Genomic DNA, 22,376 nt, shown 5'->3' with positions numbered 1-22,376 from the left:
GCCCTCCCACCTGTGTTCAGGATGAGCTCATCATAACCTCACATAGGACAGGAGCTAGTCTTTATGTGGAGATTGTCTTTATGATGGGAGATAGTCTTTACGTGGAAAATAACTCAGAAACACCTATTTGGGGTTGTAAAGGATGACCTATTACTGACTCAGTCTGTGATTCTTTTCTGTCTAAATCAGTGCTGGGATGTGATACTAACTGTGCAGTATCTCACCAGAAGGACAAGGGTTCTTTTATGATTCCCAAACCCAATTCGGGTGTTGGTGTCTATTTAAATCCCAGGTGGCAGAGATAAATTATCAGTTAACATTTATACACTGAATTGTTATCTTCTAGTAATTGAGAGTACTGGTAGAAAATGTGTGAATCAGTCTGACCTGGGATTCAGATCTTTCTACTACCTCTTACTGTAGCAATTCTGTTGGGGGAACTTCTCTGGACCTCGACTTCTTCATTTGTAAACTCTTGACAGTTCCAAGACAATGACTTTCCATTGTTTAACTACATATTTAGTTTTTAAAGTAGTTGCAAGAATTTGCAGTATCTGCCCTCCAAGTGCTTCCTGTTCCCCTACCTTTGCTCTTGCATCATGGTAGCTGAGAGAGCAGCCTTCTTCCTGTAAGTGTTAGAACATCTCCAGGTGTGTGTTCTAATGGACTGGCTCCTCTTGCTGAGCCTGGACTCCCTTTGGGGGCTGTGTTCTATTAGCTGGGCTCTCTGACTATGAGCTGTTTTGCCAATCATATAATCCTTAAAACATCTTTAGGAGATGAGGAGGAGGCAGCCTTTCTCTGTTAGGTATGCATCTTGGAAAACATACCACCTCACACCTTTCTACACCTATCTACTTTTCTGGGCCTTTGCATGGATGAATGGAAAGTGAGGCACAAGAAGTTCAGTCACTTATTCAAGATCCATAACAGTGAGTAGTGGAACTGGGATTCAATGTCAGGTCCAAATAATTCCAAAGCCTGTATTCTTGAAATGCCGCTCTCAAAGAATTAGCTCTCAAATCTTTCATCATACCTCAAAGAAGATACTAAAATCTAGGGCACAGCCATGACTCAGGAAATTCAGATTTCACTTCTGAGTTTCACTGACTTCACCTCGGGTACCTCAATCATCCTCAGATGATTCCTCCACGCAGGAAATGAGGATCAGGGTGTCTGTTGCTCAGGAATAGAATAAGCATTAAAAAGTAAAAGAAAACAGCATTAGTAAAGCCCTCTAGTCTCCAGAGAGGATGAACATTGCATGAATTTCTAGTGTTAATATTTCATATTGAAGACTTGTGAGGCATGTTCATTTTAAATACAAAAAGGTAAACTTTGGACCATGACTATCCTGATTCTGGGAATGAAATGGTAACCAATCTTAAAATAGTTCTAGCAGTGCCAAAAGAGGATAGAGTAATGGAACAATATCACCTAGGTAACTCCCAGAGAAGGCTTCTGGATTGTTTCAATTAGCAGCGAGAGCATGTATTTCATGGGCCCAGGGCATATTAATCAACTGCATGATGCCAGGATCCAGCTCTGTTTTTTACTAGAGCTCTGTTCTGAATCACTTTGTTCATCATATTGTCATCAAGTGTGCCATCCACAAACGAGGCACGTTGCAAAATGAGCAGAGGAGTTTTGCCCAGAGTACAACTCCCAGAATAAGCCAAGAAAGATAATATTGAGGACTAAGACTTGTTTTTGTGAAAGGCTTTTCTTCCAGACTCCGGAGTACTACCGATTGTGTACATTGCCACATCTACTCCTATGGGCAAACAGCACACCGTTCTGTACACAAACAGACACAGTGGTGTTTCTCCTGGGAACTTTTGCAAGTACCACCTTTTCCTGGGTGCCAGAAAGACTCTCAGCCTAGCAGCAGCCGCCCCAGCACGTGGGTGGGCACAGGCACATCAAGGCAACTGAAGGGTTTCTTGTTTTTGCTTTTGTTTTAGAATGACCCCTGTTGCTGGCCAGTGCCAGAGTGATCTAATTACACATGCTCTACCGATTTCCATTTACCGAAATCCATTTTTCAAGTTTAATTCAATTTTCTCAATGGACTTTTCTTTTAAAAACAAACAATCACTATGGTTATCTTTTCTCTCACTAGGATAAAAGTCAGTTCCATTCATAAAGGGGAAATATATGAAAAAGGTTTCATTTTGGCATTATCATTGAAGCTTCTCCAAGCAATTCTAAATTGACTTGAGAGAGAGAGAGGAAGGGGTGGGGGGCGGGGAAGAGGAGGGAATGGGAGCGGGAGAGGGAAGAAGAGAAAGGCACGAAGAAATGCATAGAAAAAACAATCAAGTTAAAAAAAAAAGTCTGCTGAAGCCCTGGCAACATATATAAATAAATTGGTTTTAAGAAAGCTTTACTAGGGTTAAAAGAATTTAACTCCAGCCAAGGGGTTCAGACATTCTGACCTTTGACTCCGCTTTTACTCAGTCTTGTCTATTGATCATTGGCAAGCACTATATAAAAGAATAATGATGGCAGAAGAGTGCATTGAATGTGTTATTGCTGCTTCTGTTTGGGGTTTGACACTTCAGAAAAATCAACCTTCTTCACAGATGACCAGGTGCTGAGCACACTTTAAAGAAGGTCAGCTTGCTGGAAAATATTTTCCTACCCAGGTATTTCTAACAGCTCAGTGTATGTGACCTTCGCATTTCCGGAGAGGAGGAAGCTCATCCAAGCAGGGAGAATACTAGGTCATCTCCGGAGCATTTTCATTCATAATGTTATTTTTCCAGCAAGGAGCTGGTGACGATGCTGCCTTCTTTATTTGGCAATCATCAGGGTCTCCTTTCTTTCTCACCCTCCTTCCTGCTCTGAGGCTGTTTTGACAACAGCAGCGAGTATCAACTGAAACCCGTACCTCTTTACCGAACAAAAATCTGGAATGAATATATTGATAAATAGCTTTTTAAACCTTTGGACCCCTGTATCAAAATTCTATATGAATTTGTTTCATGGGAACCCAATTAGTTGAAATATTTTTTTCTGAAGCCATAGGAGAAAGGCTGTTACTGTTTTATATGCCTTATCATTTTAGTTGTATACCAGTTGCCATTTTGCAGTGTGCTGAACTGAGCAGATTTTCTTTTTTCTGTCACTGTCCCCCTGCCTCTACCCTCTGATCTTATGAATGAAGAAATGGGGTGAACTCTTTGACTATAACCACACATGAGGAATTGGTAGTAGAGAGTGGATTAAGAGATCCATCATCCAAGTAACTGGGCCTGTTCAATCCCATTCCTTTCCAAATCCTTCTTGTTGAAAGTTTGAAGGTCAGGCCTTTTGATTTTATCTTATTCTTTTAAGTCAACAAAGGAGTTTTTAGGGTGCATCTGGAGTGTTGCAACTTCTTCCTAGTTCTGGCTCATAGCTAGCGTATTGGAAATTGGCAGAATGTACAGTCAAGAGAGGAGGGGGTTCTCAGTAAAGCACCACAAAAATCCTGCCCCACCCCCACATTAACACATCCATTTCATTGCCCCTGTTTTGTATGGCTGGCGACTGAGGATGTTCATGTTATTAAAAAAAAATCGTTTTGCAGATTCTAGACAGGATTCTTTGAGGTCAGAATTAAAGCAAAGTATTTGGTGGTATTGAAGAAGGTAAAATAAGAAACACTTGGAAGGAGATTCTTGAGAGAGAGAAAAGTGTTGCTATGGTCTGAGTCACAGAGAATGCCAAATGCTTTGGTTGTAGACGTGGGAGTGTGGGAGTATGTTTCTATATTGGCATTTTGACACATAGGCAGGTGAGATCAATGCCACCTTTCTGCAAAGTCCTCTAAAACCCCTTCTTCCTTCATTAATATTTTTCCTTTGAAGATAAAGGAGCTGCTGCTAGTAGGTGTTAGCATTCCTTCTACAGTTAAATTACTGTTTAGTGGTATATGATTTCCTTGTTACACTAGAATGTGGTAGATATTCCTCATATATAAGCCCTGGATTTCAGGCTTTGTTTTTAGGATGAGGCTCTGTTATCTTTTCTTTTTTCTTTTTTGGCAAGAATCTGTTTGGGGATAAGACACATTTCATACAGCAAATTTAAGATAAATATTTAATTTTTTTTCTTTACCTAAAAAGTTCAAAGCCCGTATGGCCAGTACTGCCCTCCAGTCAATCCTCTGAGACAAATGTATTTCTTGCTGACCTACAGATAAGAAATCAAAGTACAGATTATTAAGGGCATGGTGTCACAAGATTTATACTTACTGATTTCTCAGGAAATGGTTGGGACCCATTAAGTTTCTTTCTGATAGTTGTCTAGAGCAATGCTTTATAGTTTTTCTTATGTCATAGTAAACATAGAAATTGATAATATTTATATGGCACACGGAATATTTCTTTTCAAGGAACATCTTTAGTAATAATATAATTCAGGAAGATGTAGGTCTTGAAAAATGTTATGCTGCATTATTATTGTATGTATTGGGAGTAATGCTGCCACAGAGCTCGTGTGTTAGACTACTATTCAGTCAGTGCTGGTAAACAGACAAATACGGCCTTCACACTGTGGGAGTATCAGGCCTAACATGATGCTGGAGATACAAATGGCTTGGGAGCCAGAAACACAGGACTCCAGCCAGTTCATGTCTTAGAGTATTTCAAAACACTAGTTCTTGTACTAACAGTAGAAGGTACACGTGTGTGTGTATGTTGAGAGTGGGGTGTATTTCTTACTCTACCCTTTCTTCCCACCTGGCACCCTGTGACTCGAGTTTGGCCTCTGGCAACAATTTCTCAATCCTGAGGAACATCTGTAGGCCAGAGCATTATCTAACTCAAGTAGTCATTCTAACAGTCAAGGAGAGATGTTTCGCCACCTTAAAATACCCCAATTTCAGGTAGATTCGGAGCCACAGGCTAAATTTTTAGAGCATTCAGTTTGATGGAGTGCAGCATGCTTTGAGAGCTCCATGTCATTCATCTTTATTGTGCCCTTTGTAGTCTTTTGCCCAAAGTCCTTTATCCTACAGCATGAGGGGGTTGTACTATGAAGGCCAGCCAGAGGAGTAGCCTTTTTAGAGAAAGTACTTGACCTTGATATTGAAGGTATCAGCACGATCATCATCCTGCTGTTGAACGCTTTACAACATTTCAGACACTATTCTAAGGCACTATATTTAATCCTTACAACTCTATGAGGTGGCCACCCCCCTTACCCCCATTTTTCAAATAAAGAAACTGAGGCAAAGGGAGGCTCAATAACCTTTCCAAGGTCATATGGATAATACATCGGAGAGCCAGAGTGCAAAACCAGTATGTCTGGCTCCAGAGCCTGTGGCCTTGCTTTACCTCTTCCCTAAGTAAGTGGGGGTGGGGAGAGGCTCCTTAGGGAACAGAGGCATGGAATACAGTCGTCATAGTGTCCTGGTGGGCCCTATTCTGAGTTATACCTGAAGACATACAGAAAAGAGATGGGGTGAAGACCAGGGGTTTTTCTGGGTGGGAGCAGCCATACTGTTTGCCTTGGCAAGGTTGGAGCCTGCTTGGTGACTATGGCACCAAATGTACAGTTGGGGGCACTAAATGGGGAACTGGAAGACAAGCTGGTATCACCTTCTTGAGGCGGGTAAGGAAAGGGAAACAAACTGTAGAGGCATTGGTGTTTTGTATTTAGATGAATACATAGCATAACACGAAAACTCACTCATTAGTTACATCACCATTTGGGTGTTCTTTGGAAGTGCTATGAGAGTGATTTCAGGGTGGGTTTTGGTCTTGACCCTGTGCCACAGCAAACAAAATGAAACTCTCCTTGAGCTAAAGGTAATCAAGATGAAAGTATGTTTACATAGATGAGCAGTGGGATTTATCCAGTGACTCTGGAAGGTAATCCCAGGGTTCAGCGCTCCATGAATACCATGCCGTGTTCCTAAGCTGGTAAATTACTGTGAGCTTTTATGAGAATGGATTGTGGGAAGCATCTAGATGAAATTCAGCCTGTTTCACCTTGAGTCCAGGGCCCACTAATGCACTCCAGGTGTGCCGGCTGCCCAGGCTTTCTGCCTTGGAAGCTCAAAATAGAACTTTCATCCCAAAAGGGAAGCTTTGAAGAATACCAAGGGTCTTTCTGTCTTTCCTTGTTTTTTGTATTCTTTCTGCCCACATTTGGTAATTGGAGATATTTGTGGTGTTAAAGCCAGACTTGTTCCTTCTCAGCCTGCCCCTCCAACAGTGAAATTTTAAGCCTGTGGCTTCGATTGTGCACAGCAGTGATTTCTCTGCAGTGTCCCTCAGATGTAAAAGGAGAATGGCTGAAATACTAGAAAGGGGGATATAGGAAATCACTAAACGACAATTTTCCACGTCTATAGATCCTTTCATCTGAGGGCAAAAGAAGCTAGAGAGGGTACCCTGTGAAAAAAGATTGGGGGGGGCACAATTTAAAACTCTCTGGTTATAGACTAAGGAACTAAAGATCAAAGCACTATGTCCTCAGAATTACACAGTGAGTCACTGGAAAAACTCTGAGTAAAAGTCAGGCATCCTGTTCTCCAGTCTTACATAGCTAATAAGTACAATTGGCTTTAAACAGAACATTTATTTATTTTTTATTATTTAGATCCAGTACCATCCTAAAGAATATAATTATATGTGTATTATAGATTAAGATTTTCAAGACCTAGAGCATTATGAGGTATTTTGCCCTGATGATATAGTGGGAGCAGCAAAAAGGTATTTGAGAAGCCATCTCATGTCTATTGTGTGGTCCCTATGCTTTAAGGGGTATCCGCCTCCCTTAAAAACCACTGCCATTATTCAGGCCATCTTGTGGCTTCCATTTAAAAGTTCTGCTTTAAGCGAGATTTTTCCAAAGCTAAATTAATAGCTATGAGGTGTATGGGGTAAGTCTGTGATTTACTCTTTTCCAGTTTTGACTGCTATAAGCGTTTTAGTCTGTCACCCACTAGTTCAGATCAGCATGGTTTTTTTTTTTTTTTTTTTTTTAGCATGCTGGCTTTAACTTTATCTTCAGTGTAATGATTTAATGTAATATAGACTAATGTGTTTGCAGAGTTGAGGGCAGCAGAATTTGCTTGAATAGGAAATATGTAAGTTCTGTAAATGTTTTAATATCCCCTTCAATTTGGATTCTTTTTCATATGTCCTCTTGATATATACCAGTGTCTGATTATGGGTAACCTCACTTGAAGGTCAAGTGACCTGAAATGCAGCCAGTTAAAGTGTGTGTGTGTGTGTGTGTGTGTGTGTACGTGCATGTGCACCTGGTGTTCATACAGTGAGAAAGAGCCAGAGATGGTAATCTTGCCATCACCCACCAGATGCTGGAACAAACGTCCACTGCAGAGATGAGTTCTAAGGCACCTTCCCAAAGCATGCTGGGAAAAAAATTTGAGGCATCTGTCTCTTCGTTTCTTAAAGAATTAAGAGACATTGACTCTATGACTGTACTTAAAGAGATGAGACATAAGGCAGTCAACTTTGGGGCCATCCAAGAAGTATATTAGGGTCAAGGAAACTTGCAAATCTTTTGAAACGTGTACAAATATCAAGAGAACAAGACTGTAGTGAAAAGAACGTGAGCTTTGCAGGAGGAAAAAGTAGAGCTTATTGTTGGCTCCACCACTTTCTAGATGTCAAAACTTTGATTGATTACTTAATTGCTATGACCCTCAGTTTTCTCTTTTGAAAAAAAAAATAAGGATAGTAATAACTATCACACGGATTTGTTGTGAGGATTAACTGAGAATACATATGTGGAAGTTTCTAGGATATAGACTTTGAAAAAATATTAGTTTTACTTTCCCTCTGTCTTCACCACCTTCTCATTGTAGCCTCACATGGCTAAGAGCAGAGAAAGAAGGAAGCTCTTTTGTGTCTCCTGCGGTAAGGGTACTAGTTGAATTATGAGGCCTCCATCCTCATGACCCACATTGCAAAGGTCCCACCTTGGAATACCATTATGTTGGGAATTAGGGTTTCAACATATTAATGGGGGGGGTGACACAAACATTTAATTCGTAAGCTCCTCTCTCTCTTCCTTTTGCATTTCTGATTTGGAAAATCAATATGCTCTAATTTACTTTGCAGTTTTCTCCCCGTAAAAAACTGTAAAAGTCTTCTTAAAACTTGAGTGGACTTTTGGATTTTGTTGAATCTTTTCATGATTTGCCTATAACAAGAGAATGATTTCATCTGTCATTTGATTTTCTTAGCTTATGTGAGATTCAGAATAGGAGTTCACTGACAAAAAGTGAATCAGCATGCTGAATTTGCCTACAAAACCTGGTCAGCAGGTGTGGCCCTAGACTGAGTAAAACGGGGAATCCATGACTATGTCCGTGTCTGGCCTTGTCCACATGGCCTGGCTTATGCATCACCTGCCAGGGTGATACGCAAACTAGTTGTTGTAATACGCAAACCCCCAAATCTCAAAGACATAATAAATACAAATTTTATCTTGCTCGCATCAGGTTTTACTAGATGTTCTTGCTTGATGGGAGGCTCATCAAGCAGGATTATCTTCCATTGTGTGGTTCCTTCTATCTTGTGGCTCTACCATATTCAACAGATAACTTCCAGAGTCACCCTGTAAGAAGAGAGCATGACGGATGACAAATTGCGAGGATTTTAGGGGCCAAGCCTGGAAGTGTTCTCAGATCATTTTCACCCATATTCTGTTGGCTAGGACTTACATGGCCATACTGAACTGCAAGGACAACAAGGAAATGTGATGTGGTTTTTGTGTCTAAGAAGAGGAAATAGGTTTTGTGTTGAACCAGTGGTCTCTCACAAATGTATTTGTTGGTTCAGCCTCGTCCTTCCAGATTTATATTTCTTTTCTTTCCTTGATTGACCCTTGTTCCGATGTATGACATATTGATTTGTGATTTTGATTCTAGTTTGGCTAACTCCTTTCTTTATGAGATTTTGATTTACTTAACTTGCCCACGTCTGATATCCTTTTGACTCAGAATCTCGACCCTGTCTTCTGGCCATTTTTCATTCAGAGGAGATTAGAATTATTACAGAGTTAAAGAGCATTTTAGAGATTACTGAGCTTGACAATTGTTTTTATACTAGAGGTACTAATGTCTTAAGACCATTGGTAAGTTTACTTAGTACATCGAAACAAAATGTGAATATACCAAAATCTGTGTTTCTAAGCTTTCTTCTTTGTAATGTATGGACATTTTGAAAAAGGAACAGGTTAGTAAGAAGGAAGGAATTTCCTGGTATGATAAATACTGTTCATGGGTGTGAGCTCTGGGTGTGACATCCATTAGCCATGTGAAAATTTGCTCATCTTCTAATGGGCTTAATGGAATACAGAGAAGAAATATTGGGAAACCTACACAATCAAAGAGTAATAATGTTATGTCTGGTGGTGAGATTATGAAATGTTTTTTGTTTGGTTTTGTTTTTTGGTTTTTTTTTTTTACTGTTTTTATTTTTTTCCCTCAAAATTTTATGAGTATATGTTACTTTTGTATTTACTTCCCCCTCCTAAGCCCAGTATCTCTTAAGATATAAAACTCATAAAGAACAAAAAGATGGAGATAATTTCTAGCTCCAATTGCTTTCCAGAGTTATTATGAGAATCACATGAAACAATGTATAAGAGTATACTTTGAAAAATGAAAATTAACTATATAAGGTAATGCTGGCAGGTTATTGCCAGGAGGTTAGATTTAGCCTTAAAAATTCAGAGTTTCGGGGCTCCTGGGTGGCTCAGTGGGTTAAAGCCTCTGCTTTCACCTCAGGTCATGGTCTCAGGGTCCTGTGATCAAGCCCGCATCAGGCTCTCAGCTCCGCAGGGAGCCTGCCTCCCTTTCTCTGCCTGCCTCTCTGCCTACTTGTGATCTCTCTTTCTCTGTTAAATAAATAAATAAAAATCTTTAATAAAAAAAATTTCAGAGTTTCTGTGTAGGAATGCATAGAGAAATCTTGAATCTCTTGAATTCACCGTTTGGGTTTTGTTGCTTCTCCAAGAAGAGGAAATTCCACAGGCCCCAAATGCATATTTGTTCTGAAAACTGAAGACTATTTGTGGCTGGTATAGAATGACCATAAATTAATCAGCATTCAAATCATCATTTTAAAGTCCACAGGGAAAAAAATTATCTTAGCAAGGAATTACACCATGTTCTTGTGTAAATTAGGGAGAGAGAGTAGGAGGCAGATAGATGAGGTTTGCCGGCTAATCTGAAAGCTCTCCTGTTGGTATGTCATGTTGACCTCATAGAAATGTGATGAACCTGCTTATTAGTGGTGAGTCTCTCATGGAGGCTCTTAGTTCACTTATCTGGCTTCCGGCAACCTTTCTGATTACAGGCCACCACTGAAATGTTTTATTTAAATTAAATTGATCTTTCATGTATTTTTCTCTCTGTAAAAATAATACATAGTTATAAAATTCAGACCTTTAAGAAATATGTTATGGAGAAAAAGAAAAAGTCTCCCATAATCTTAAACTTAATTGCTGAAAGCAGGTTTTTGATATTTCTTCAAACTTTTTCAACACATATATGAACATATTTACTATTCATTTTCCTTTTTGTAATTTAAGATTTTATTTATTTATGTGAAAGAGAGAGAGAGAGAGAGACCACAAGCAGGGGGAGTGGGTGAGGGAGAAGCAAGCAGGCTTCCTGATGAGCAGAGAGCCTGATCTACTCTGGAAAGAAGAAATGAGTTATTCACTTAGAAACAAATCTGATCTAGTCACTCTCCTATTTAAAAACCTTTCTCGACTGCTCTGTAGGGTAGAATTTAAATTAATTGGCTTGGTACATCAGATTTTTGGGGGCGTTCCCCCTGTCTCAGCATCCTATCCCAGGTACATGCATTTCAACTACATTGTATTTCTTGCTATTTCTCACCTTTGTGTTTTTGCATTGACTTACCCTCTGCTAGGATGCTTTTTGCTAGGTGAAGCTCACATGTTCATTATCTCCTTGGTCATGCTTTGCTAGACTCCCTGGCCAAGGAAAATAATTCCTTTTTCCTCTTCTCTACTTCTATTATGGTGATTCTTTTTTTTTTTTTTTTTTTTAGAATTTTTATTTATTTATTTAACAGACAGAGGTCACAAGTAGGCAGAAAGGCAGGCAGAGAGAGAGGAAGGGAAGCAGGCTCCCTCCTGAGGAGAGAGCCCGACGTGGGGCTCGATCCCAGGACCCTGAGATCATGACCTGAGCCGAAGGCAGCGGCTTAACTCACTGAGCCATCCAGGCGCCCCTATTATGGTGATTCTGATGCTAGAGTATAACTTACCTCAATGCGCCTTCACCCTTTTAATTTTTTTATTGTGGTATAATTTACAGACAATAAAGTACACAAATCTTAAATATACAGTTGATGAATTTGTCATGTCTGAATTTGTACCTATATTGTGAACCTTCAGAATTAGGAACCATATTTTATTCATTCTTATAGCTCCAGAGATACTTAGTAGTGCTTAAATGAATGAGTGACCACTATAATTTCCTTATTCCATCTGATGTTGATTTCCTTATGGAAAGGGACATTAAAGGGTATTTTGGGGGGACCGTGACACCAAGTAATATTTGTTCACTTCCTTCCTATTAGCCTCAAGAGAGATACCGCCTATATTATTGATTTCCTCAGTGGCAATGATGGATCCATGAACAAAAACAAATTTCATCCATTTTTCTATCCACTTGATAAATTTTTACTAAAAATGATAATCTTTGAAAAAGAAACTATAAATCTTAATACCTGAGGTATTAGGCAGAAAAGAAAGATAGTTAAGATCAGACTTCCTTTTTCTTACAATTTATTCCTAGTAGAAAAAAGCAACAGATCTTTCCCTTAAATTCCTTAATCTAAGTTTAAATTGCTTAAGAAGTGGAATGACATTTAATTTCAAAATTACTTCTCCCATTAAGAGTTGCTGACATATCAAAGGAAATGGTATTTATGCATTTTTTAAGCTAGTATCAGAAAACTTACTTAGGGTAACTTGACTTAACAAAAGGGTTTGGTAGTCTTCCTTGAAAGATGATCCTGAAATCAATCCCCTTAATTTATATTAGACCCTCCAAGGAAATAAAGAAACTTCTCTATTTGAAATGAGGCTGGTCTAGTTGCCTTCTCTGTTCTAGGAATATCCAGGCTGAAATATCATTATTTTGCACTAATTCAGTTTTTAAACTCTCCTTTTTGAAAGGTATATATAGAAATAGGTAAATAATAGCACCACGTGGACATCCTTTTTCTTCTATTCTTAGTGACTTAGATGGCCTGATCTCTTCTTAGCTTGTCTTAGAACTACCCTTCTCCCATTAATTAATTAATCAGCTCATTTATTCACATAATCAGTCATTGTTGATGCCTTTTATTCTATACTCAGGGGGTACCAAGATAACAAGTTCAGATAAAAATTTTATCTCAGCTCTCTGTTCTAAAAAAATTATTTTTCATTGGGGAAGGTATGTGCTATGAAGTGTGTAAACCTGGCGATTCACAGACCTATACCCCTGAGCTAATAATACATTATATGTTAATAAAAAAATAATAAACTTTAAAAAATTATTTTTTCCTTCCTGTGGTTAATTGGCTCAAGTTAATGAATGTCCACTTAGGATCTGTTCTGTGCTCACAATAGTTCAAGATCATAATAAAAATCTCTCTAGAAGCTAGCAATTTATCCAGTTGATTTAAATAAGAAGTAGTGAATTTTCAGTTCTTCACACAGTTATTGTTGTGCATTTTGTTAGTAATAATAAAATGGAAGATCCAAGCAAACTCCTCTTTCCTGGGAAACATGTATTTTCCTAGTTCCCAATACCAACAGTTCAACTACTTTTAGTTAATGGTATATCACTGCAGGGCTTTTAAAGAAACAATATCCTTTTTCAAAGGGCTATTGTAAATTAAAAAAGAATGCATTTATGTTAAATGTTATTGTTCATTTTCAGAAGAATTGAGTGGTTTGTTGGCAGAGTTTGGGAGGAGAAATGCGATTGCTTAAATCTTACCTTGAGTTAAGATGGAACTAGTGATAAACTGACACATATTAATCATATGTGCCTTGGTCATGATTTTATAGAGACCATAGATCTGCTTTTATGGAAGGGTGAGTTTCTGTGTAACAGTTTTTGTTTTTGTTTTAAGATTTTATTTATTTATTTGACAGAGAGAGATCACAAGCCCACAGAGAGACAACAACTGCAGAGAGCCCCAACGCAGGGCTCGATGCTAGGACCCTGAGATCATGACCTGAGCTGAAGGCAGAGGCTTAACCTACTGAGCCACCCAGGCGCCCCTCTATGTAACAGTTTAAAACCGTACATGATCAGGCCACTTAAAGACAACCCAATAAAAGGTATTGGAGTTTCTATGATAAGAAACTAAGTACTAAGTGATATGATTACTTACCAATTGAAATAAGAAAAGTCAGGCTCTCCCTTTAGTTTTTAATCTATTAATGGGCATGGGGAAAATAGTTCTTAGAATTAGGTCCTGAACCCATTTAATTAAATAAGACTGGAGGGACACTGGCAGCTTCTCCAAGCATTGTTAATGGAGAAAAGAGATAACAGAAGATCCTTTCTCCCTTGTCTTCTGTGGTCCCTGTTTTGAGAGCCCATAATCTTCCTCAGGAATAGACTCTTACTCTCAGAGAAAACTCAGATTGCTTTGGTCTTAGCTTATAAATCAAGAGGTAAAGCCTTTTCCTGCTCTCCTTAAGAGAGTTCTGCCCTCAGTAGAGGGCAGAGAAAGAGTGTATGTCATTAATCACTCAAGAATTGTTTACCACGTTAATCTAAAGGGCACTTGCCCATGGCAGGCAGTAAAGTTACCTTCGTTGTTTAAGAATAACCTGAGTGGTTTACTCAGACAGTTTGCAAATGTTTGGACATTATTCAAGGGTTGTCCTAGAGTGACCAATTAGCTTTATTTTTCACTGCTCTTCTTAGATTTACCTTTACACCATCCAATCACATTGAGAGGAGCAGGGGTTCCCAAAATTGCAACATTACTGACTTTCCAGCCATGTGACATAGCTTTTCAGACACCGAGTTAAATTTCAACCCAGACATCTCTCTTCAATTCAGGTCACCTACAGGCCAGACAAAACCAAGGTCATGTGTTGAACCAATGTAAGGAGTTCTGTTAGTTGCAATAACTATAATGTTATTCACAGTTTGAAATACTATACCGTGGTTAATCATAAGTTGCAGCTGTTGTGTCCTTTTATTTATGAACCCTTAATTAAGAGGACACAGCAAGGGCCACTGTTTGAAAGGAGCCTTTCATGAAGTCTTCCTTTTGGATGGTCTCCCCCTTTCATTGTGAGAAGAAGAGGACTCCATGTTGACTTGCAGATGTTACCGAATATTATATATTGGCCTTTCTGAAAACAGTTTTCTATTCCAATTTGAAATGATCAAACTGTAATCTTTAAGTTTCAGCTAATGACAATAGAAACATTAGGCCAGTGCTCTCCAGACAATTTCTTTCAGTTGGCCCCAAACTAGATTAGTTCTTAAATGTCAGCCACCAAATGTTATATATTGTCTCTCTGAAAACAGATTTTGCTATCCAGAATTCAGAGTGTCTGTTTTTAACCATATGTTCCCACTGATGTTAATGTAAACAGACTAGGTCTCACCAGACAGCTCTTTTTCCTGTCCCCCAGCCTGATGGATGCAACCTTAAATGTCAGTTCTCTTTCTTTCTTTCTTTCTCTCTCTCTTTTTTTTTTTTTTTTACCTTTATACCCTTACCTTATTTTGTAAGAATTCATCTTGTGAGTTACCCTTGTTGAAATGGGGTGTCAGATCCAGGAATTTGGATAGGATCATTTTATGAATAAATTTTGGAATCAATTGCTTATACAAATGGATTTTTTTAAATCTAAAAATATAGCAGTACATTGTATTTTCAGGTTGGTTGATTTGTCAGCTTTATCCTATTGGGTTTGTAACACTAAAGCCAGTACAGATGCTTTTTCTTGAGGCACTCAAAGTGTCTCCAGACTTTAAAATCACCTTTACTTTTTGCTGATAGCTTTTTTGTGAATTTCACTCATGTGAACTTTTACTCTTCGCTTGATGATCACTTGTGAGACCTGTGCTCTAACCTCTAACGTAGGTTTTACGTGGTTCCCTGCATACGGCCTGCATTTACACACCTCTGTGACTTGACTTCTGCTCTTACTCCAGATTGGTATTCCTCTTTCATCTCCTAGGTACTTGACATCTCTCAAAGCAGAGCTTAGATGGCTCCTTCCATCATTGAATTCTGCCCAGTGCTTTCCAGTTGGACTTAAATGCCACTCTTTGCACTACTCTCTTTGACCTGGAGCACTTGGTTCACTCTCCCTTGTGTTTTAATTGATTTCTGCACACATTTTCCTCCTTTATGAGAGGCAGACTTTGAGAACCAGGACCCTGTCTTTAAGCAGTATCCAAATGATCGGCTCAGTGCAAAGCTGCATGCATCTGTTGTTCTCTCAGAAATATATGGAGAAACAGTGATATTCAGATTTCTCAGAACTGTTATGAGGAAGAGCTCAGAGACTGAGAGTAAAACAATTGGTCAAACTCAAAATTCTCTTTAAAATAGTCAGTACTGTCCTCATGAAATGAGTACTTCAAGTTTTCAGTGACTGATGTGTGACCTAACATATAATTAGCACTTTTCTGATACCTAAATCTTTTTTTTTATTATAGATTATTTATTTATTTATTTGACAGAGAGAGAGATCACGGTAGACAGAGAGGCAGGCAGAGAGAGAGAGAGAGGGAAGCAGGCTCCCCGCCGAGCAGGGAGCCCGATGCGGGACTCGATCCCAGGACCCTGAGATCATGACCTGAGCCGAAGGCAGCGGCTTAACCCACTGAGCCACCCAGGTGCCCCTGATACCTAAATCTTAAGAGAGGCAGTTGACCTTAAGGTGATGTCTACCTTCAGTCTGTTTTCACCAAGTCAGGCAAGAGTGCTGGGGAATGATTTTTTCTGACTGAACATATTTGTTTAGACCTCTTTCAAGGTTCTTAACCTGGGCTTCCTCTCTGCTTGTACCTATCCTTTCACTGTTCTTTTTGTGTGGGATGGCAAGTTAGCTGTAAGAGATTATAGAGATCATACTCCCCACACCAGCAATAGTCTGTCCTGGTGTGATCGCAGGCGGTGGGTAATTTACTAACAGGAACCTCTTGGGGGCGTGGGACGGTGGGGGGTATGAAAACAAACAAACAAGCTAAGAAGGCTGTCTGGGACCAAAGGAACAGAGTTACTGGATTTGTTTAAAGAATTAAGCTTATGAGCTACACTTTCCCCTTTGCAGCACAGATAAAAATCTTTGCTTGAGGAACATTTCAACATCACAGCTGCAAGTATAATTTACAATGGAAAATGTTTTTCATTTTGGAAAGAGGCAATTGCTATTCTGTAATGGAAGACTGGGTCAGCTGGAGATAAAACTTGCATGCAAGACCAGCACGGCTTGGTGAAGGGAACGGAGTCAGTTCAACAGCTTCTTAATCAGCAGATCTCCATTTTATTCTTCATGGTAGTCCAGTCAAGAAATATTAAGTGTCTAGTGTGTTCAGGACTGCTAAGCATCATGGACAGTACAGTAAGAGTAGAAGACACAGTGTCTGCCCCCGAGGGAGTGGAAGTTTAATAGACGGCTCAAATATACCAGGATCAACAAAGAATGGTGTTAGGCAGAGTGTCAGCAGAATGCCACAAGGCTGACTACAAACCAGAAGGCAAGGAGTGGATTACTGTGGCTTCTGCTGCTAGGTGGCTTGAGATTTCTTGGACATTTTCCATAACTCATTTATTTTCTTTTAAACTGAGGATTATACCTGCCCTCTACCAAGTTCATGGGAATAATCTGAGTAATGTTTAGACTGTGAAGTTAGAACTTTTGAATCTCTTGCAAATCTGAAAACACAGAGTGTGAATGAGATGGGACAGCATGGTAGAAGAGGACTTTTGAAGATTTGTTAGTCCTCTGCAATAAAGGAGTGAGAGTGCCTTTATAGTATGATTGTAATTAAAGACTGTTTTCCTTTGGTTTTATAAAACGTGACTTTTAATTAATAAGGGGAGATTTATAATAACCTATCCCAAGTTGATTTGCTCTTCCTTGACTTTAAAGATATAGGACATTTCATTTTCTTGTTAAGACTGACTACTTTTTCATGATTAATTAATTTATTTGAGAGAGAGCGAGAGCAGGGCGTGAGGGGCAGCAGAGGGAGAGAGAAACATCAGCCAACTCTGCATTGCGTGTGGGGCCGACATGGGGCTCCGTCTTATGACCCTGAGATCATGACCTGAGGCAAAACCAAGCCTCAGACACTCAACTGACTGCACCACCCAGGGGCCCCGACTTTACCACTTTTATTTCACTCCATTCATTAACCCATTCAGCCCGTAATTACTGAGCATGTTCCACAGAGCAGTTCCTGTGATGGGCCTTGGGACTGTGAGGTTGAAGTAGACGTGGGCCCTATCTCATGAGAAGACTGTGGAAACCAAGGAGGGAAAATCAGTTTTAAATAGGATAGAGTTTTTATGGTTAAATATGAAGAAAATTATAACTTTAGCTAGGTTTACTGGGCCATCATCATTTACTCCTTTGTTCACTCACCCGTTCACTCAGTCTTCTAGTTAATGGGTGCCAGAAACCTGAGTCATCCTCAAAATATTCACCAAGTCCTGCCCAGTGTTTGTCTCCAGGTATCCGCTGGATCTGTCCACTTCCCAACATACTTATATCTTCACTATTCTATTCACCTCTTAATTGGTTTCCCAGTTTTCACTCTGATTCCCTCTAATTAGTGGCTTTCAAACCTTTTTAACTGTGACTCACAATAAAAAATATATTCATGATACCCCCAGTACACATACCTATGTGAGTGTGCTGTGTATCTTTAAGTAAATCTGAAACAAAAGATTCATAAAGTAATACTTGCCTTTACTTTGTAGGTTGCAGTTTGATGTTTTTAGAAACTTTTTTTTTTTCATCCTAGGCATGGACCAACTGAATTCATTTTGTGACCCACTAATGCATTAAAATACACTGTTCTAGTCCTTTCTGTCTTCCTTATCCTTTCTTTCTTTCTTCTTTCCTTGCCTCCGTCCCTTCCTTCCTTCCTTCTTTCCTTCCTTCTGTCCATCAGGTCCTTCCTTCTGTCCTTCCTTTCTTCCTTCCATTTTTTTCATTCGTTCCAATATAGTTAACAAACGGTGTTATATTAGTTGCAGGTTTACAATATAGTGATTCAGCAATTCTGCATCTGACTTAGTGTCATCATGGTGAGCGTGCTTTTAATCCCCTTCACCTATTTCCTCCATCCTCCCCACCTCCCATCTGATTCCCCTCTGGCAGCCACTGGTTTGTTCTCTCTAGCTGAGAGTCTGGTTTTTGTTTGTTTGTTTGTTTGTTTGCCTCTTCGTTTGTTTGTTTTATTTCTTAAATTCCAGATAGGAGTTTGATCATATGGTATTTGTCTTTCTTGGACTGACTTATTTTACTCCATTATACCCTCTAGATGCACCCAACGTTGTTGCAAAGGGCAAGGTTTCCTTATTTTTTATGGCAAGTAATATTGCATATCATCTTCTTTATCCATTCATCTACTGATAAACCCTTGAGTTGCTTCCATATCTTGACTATTGTAAATAATGCTGCAATAAACATAAGGGTGTATGTAACTTTTTGAATTAGTGTTTTTGTATTCTTTGGGTAAATATTCAGCAATGGAACTACTGGATCATATGACAATTCTAATTTTAATCTTCTGAGGAACCTCCATACTGTTTTGCACAGTGGCTATGACAGTATGCATTCCTACCAACAGTGCACAAGGTTTCCTTTTTCTCTATATCCCTGCCAGCACTGTTGGTTGTTACATTTTATTTCAATGCAGCTGTCAGGGGGATGGTTTCTATCATTTCCCTGCTTAAAGTCTTTCTTTGGCCTCTGGTTGCATTTAGGATTAAACCTGGAAATGATAGCTTGGCCCCTGAGGTCCTGCGTGGTCCTACCTCTGCTTCCTATTCACTCTTTTCTCCCTCTCAACACCTTTAGACAGGTTCTTTCTTCTCCACAGAATAGTCTTCCTTTCTCTAGCCTTCACCTGGTTAACTCCCATTCTCTTTCTTGACTCTGTAAAGATGATTCCCTTAACAAAGTTAGATTTTCCTTATAACCCTCATTCTCTTCTTTACGTTTTATTCTTTGTATTTATTATAATTTTAGAATTATGCACTTTTTTTTTAAAGATTTTATTTATTTATTTGACAGAGAGAAATCACAAGTAGGCAGAGAGGCAGGCAGAGAGAGAGAGAGAGGAGGAAGCAGGCTCCCTGCTGAGCAGAGAGCCCGATGCGGGACTCGATCCCAGGACCCTGAGATCATGACCTGAGCCGAAGGCAGCGGCTCAACCACTGAGCCACCCAGGCGCCCCAGAATTATGCACTTTTTAAGATTTTATGTATTTGAGGACAGACAGGGAGAGAGCACAAGCAGGGGGAGCGGAAGTGGGAGAGGGAGAAGCAGCTACCCTGCTAAGTAGAGAGCCCGTGGGGCTGGATCCCAGGATCACTCCCCTGGGATCACGACCAGAGCCAAAGGCAGGCACTTAACTGACTGAGCCACCCAGAAGCCCCATGTATTTCTTTTCATGACTTTTTGTTGCATACGGGTGGCACCCACTAGACTGCAAGTTCCTTGATAGCTAAAGCCGGGTCTGTTTTGTTTTGTGCTATATTCCCATAACCTAGCACAGTCCTAGCACAGTTAACAAATCTTTGTGAGCACCTACTTTGTGTCAAGATCTCTGCTTGGAACTGGGAGTACAAAGGAATATAAGACATAGACCGTGCTCTCAAGGAGTTCAGCTCTTTTGGCATTTGGAGTTTCTGACAATAAGATAATCTAAAAGGCAATACAGGTTAATAAACATAGTAGAAAGGGTGTTAGAATGCTGTCGTTCCTACAAACAATGCTTTCTTTAGTTTAAGACCCTAACAGGAGAAAGGCTTTCCTTATTGCCTCTTAATACAAACGGAAAAACCATGGTGGTATTTTTGAATGACTGAATAAATTTCCCACTGATATATAGATGGATTTAAGCAAATGGTGGGTGCCTTTTATTTTTTAATGTTATTTCTGTCTCATCATAATTCTCAGGTTCTGAATCTAATGACCCATCAAGCCCCATCTTCCAGGTAATGCTAGAATATTCATAACCTCCCTGACAGGTTTAGGCTTTGAGCACTTCCACTGCTGGAGAAGCAACTATTACATAGAACACTCTATCCCATTTTGAAACAATTTGAATTGTTAGAAGTTGTGTTATTAATTTGGGTTATTTTTCTGCCCATTTGTCTGCTCTTTGGAGATAGGGAGTTGAGTTTGCTCTGTCTCCCACACAAGGACTCCTCAGCTGTTTGCAGATATTTACCCCCCCCCCCCCCACCAAGAAGTTCTGTTTTTACAGTTGAAGCAGTCCTGGTTTCTCCAGTTATTCTTCGTGTGACATGATTTCCATTCCCGTTTTCTTCCTGTGACACCCTTCACATGCTCCAGTTTTCTGTATTCTGTAACACTTGGCACCTGGAGTGGAAGCAGCATTCCAACTGTGTCTGGACCAGTGTGGAGCATGAGGGGGCCATTTCCCCCCTTATTCTGAACGCCAATACTTTTGCTAATCAGACCTTAAACGAATTGCATTGGATTCTTCAGCAGCCAGGTCACACTGTTGCCTCATGCACAGTGCACAGTCCACTAGATCTGTCCAAAAAGATCCCTAGATCTTTTTCACTTGAACTCTTGTTCAGCCCGGTCACTCTCCTATCCCTAACTTTCTTATATCCCTGTAATAGGTTTTTACATTTATTCCCATTCAGTCTCCTCTTGTTAACTTCAGACCGACGGTGGTGGAGTCTGCAGGCTTGGCAGAAGAAAAAAACTCAAACTCCAGTGAATACCACAACAGTTATTTGCTTTAAGTTCAGGAAATGAAAAGTTATGCTGGTTTTAAGTTTCTCAAGTTGCCTCCCGCCTCCCTCCTCCACCTCAGCTCCCAGCTCCCTTTAGTGTTTTGGTCTGAGGCCCCGTGGAGGGTATCTGCCGCTAGCCCATCTTTAGGGAGAGCCCAGCTCTCGTCTTCCCCATGCCACCATTCAGTAGTAGCTGGGGTCTGCCTGGCTAAGTCAAGGGAACATCTAGCTTCCCTGAGAAAACCTTTGCTGCCTAGTGATACGAAACACGCCACTTACTTGCACTGCTACCTTGTGGGGCCGATTTTCCCAATGTCTCCCAGAGGAAACAGAAATCAAGCCTCTCCCTCCACCCCCACCCCCCATTCTCTTTTGTCCCCACAATCCAGCTCTGGAAAATATCTGAAGGCCACAGAAGTGGGAGTACCCTTTGATGTTTATATTGGCTGGCTCCTTTTCCTTTTTACTTCTTTTTTTAATAATCAGAGTAGTAGAAAATGTGGAGAATTAACCGCATGACAGCAGCAGAGGAATTCATTAGAGAAACTGAAATGAATTCTGCTCAGATTTCAGGCTCTCAAGCGGGAGTCACAAAGGAGTAATCGTCCTCTAGTTGTTTTTAATCATTTCTTTTGTGGCACCTTCCTTGTCCCTGAAACCAATCTCAGTGTCCAGCATGAGGGAGCCTGAGAACATAGGCCATCCGCATGGAGGCTTTGATTTGGGGATTACTACAGCAATATTAGCTGCCCCTTCCAAATTCCCTTTGACAAGATGGAACCTGTCCATCTTGGAGAGAGCAATGCACAGTGTTGTGTCATGACTTTTTAAATAAAGTGTTTCCCATTAAAATTGTTTTTTAAAAAAAAAAAAGTGTACATAAAACTCTTCTACAGAAAATTCCCAAATAGACCAAAAAATGCTGAGGAACAAATTTTATAAATGTATTTTCTAATGGAATCCTCAGAAATCCTTCCTCTCATGAACCTCAAAGGTAGCGTCCGTGATGGCTTTGCCCATGACCTAGTTAATTCATGCTTAAAATTTTACTTAAAGGAGCTCGGTAAAAATAAAACAGTGATTTTTCTCTCTGAATGTGTTAAGGCAGCAGCTGGATCCCCAGAGGCTGTGGTAGTGTTATTTCACTCCCAGGGTCCAAAGTAGTCCTGACTGCTTTGCTGAAATATTGGAGTCCCATTGCTATTCTGAGTCCTCAGGAATCTGTTTTTAAAATGCAATCATATTAGGAGGCTTCGTACTCTAGTACTTTCATCTACGTTAGAAATTTCTATTCAGATATCATTTATTGAGCTTATAAGTAGAAATCATTTGTGTCTATTTATTAAAGTAGTTCTGTAAAGCCCCTTCTCAGTTAGATGTTTTAGC

The 22,376-nt window shown here is 39.8% G+C and overlaps 1 protein-coding gene and 1 long non-coding RNA gene across 6 annotated transcripts in view; one reads left to right on the top strand and one right to left on the bottom strand.

The window, feature by feature from the left end:
* The window catches only part of RAD51B (RAD51 paralog B), a 681,452-nt gene that overhangs the window by 303,744 nt on the left and 355,332 nt on the right, over positions 1 to 22,376 (top strand). The window lies entirely within an intron of this gene.
* LOC309867524 lies at positions 8,448 to 21,338 on the bottom strand. 2 transcript variants are annotated; one of them, XR_014313223.1, is made up of 3 exons: positions 21,270 to 21,331; positions 13,946 to 14,082; positions 8,448 to 8,583 (listed from the first exon to the last, which is right to left on the bottom strand). It is a non-coding gene; the product is annotated as an uncharacterized lncRNA (long non-coding RNA). The 2 variants fall into 2 exon arrangements; XR_014313222.1 differs by lacking the exon at positions 13,946 to 14,082 and having other exon boundaries at positions 21,270 to 21,338.

The sequence above is a fragment of the Mustela nivalis genome, assembly GCF_964662115.1.
Source record: "Mustela nivalis genome assembly, chromosome: 6".
Classification (NCBI taxonomy): Eukaryota; Metazoa; Chordata; class Mammalia; order Carnivora; family Mustelidae; genus Mustela; species Mustela nivalis.
The sequence above is the reverse complement of the archived record's forward strand: the minus strand, read 5'-3'. Positions and strand labels throughout refer to the sequence as shown.